Here is a 1,166-nt window from a genome sequence, read left to right as displayed (position 1 = left end):
ACGAGACGGGTTGTACGCTAACCTCGCTACCTTCTCTCTGTCGCCCCGCTTCACAAAACTGATGAAGTATGAGGGGTTGGTCACATGGCCTGACATCTCGCTCAACAAGAGTCTCGCGAGATGTCAGTCCATTGTGACGTAAGTGGGAATAATTATATATTTCCACTCTCGCCAAGGTGATCGATTAAGGATTGGGTGGAAAAGACCTCGGCTACGCTACCGTGATCGGGTGCCTTAACCCCTGTCATAGGCTCACTCTTAAACCTCTTCCTCATTATCCCCCAATCCTTATCCTTCCCATTCCTTACCCTCTCCTCTCCCATTCCTTACTCTATTGTGTCACGTAAGGCAAAGACACTCAGCAGGCCAAGACACGTAGACACACCATGAGAGGGTAGTCTTCTTTTCTTTTATTCAATCTCGATTTAAAATCTGTGGAACTCGCCCGCCTGGGGCACAATTAATGAGTCCCCGAAGCCCGAACTGTAGTCACTGAGCCCTCGCTCGCAACAAGCTTGCCAGCAGTTCTTGTACTACTGGCCGTGGTCCGTAAAAGGAGCGGGACCCATTCCAGACCCATTTACCCACTGGATAGCCGACACCTTCTCTTCCCAGAGCCTCAGTGGATGAAGGGCTACTTGCGCCTACGTTCCAAAACTGGGATGATGACGGTATACGTGATGCTGGTATCCTGCATACAAACATGTTTCTAAAGCACTTCAATCTTACCTCATCCTCAAGTGTACCCCAAACTCTCGGGTACGGGTACATCTCCTTCGGTTTCTCTAATCTAAAACGGTAACCCTTCCGTTTACTCAAATATGTCGGCTACCTTAAGTAAATTTAGGTCTGGAGGGGCCCTCGCTCGCTTCCCGGGCCACCAGCCGAAGCTATATGGTGGCGGCAAACCTATTGGGGAAAGCACGCACGGTCCACGAGTTAGGGCTTAGCCAGCCATAAAATGCCAAAACTAGGTAGCTATCTCAAATACATACAACCGAAAAATTGTACTACTCAAAGCGCCTTCCTATGCGTTTACGATACCTGTACGCATCTCCATACGACGTACAAAGAAAAATGACCCATTGCAAGGCCAAACCAAAAGGTCCATGGCTAAAGGAAGACGACCGAAAACTGTCCCACCGTCTCCCCTTCTGCTATAGATA

The sequence above is a fragment of the Branchiostoma belcheri genome, unplaced genomic scaffold, assembly GCF_001625305.1.
Source record: "Branchiostoma belcheri isolate BF01 breed outbred unplaced genomic scaffold, Haploidv18h27 scaffold763, whole genome shotgun sequence".
Lineage (NCBI taxonomy): Eukaryota > Metazoa > Chordata > Leptocardii > Amphioxiformes > Branchiostomatidae > Branchiostoma > Branchiostoma belcheri.
This window is presented reverse-complemented; position numbering follows the sequence as displayed.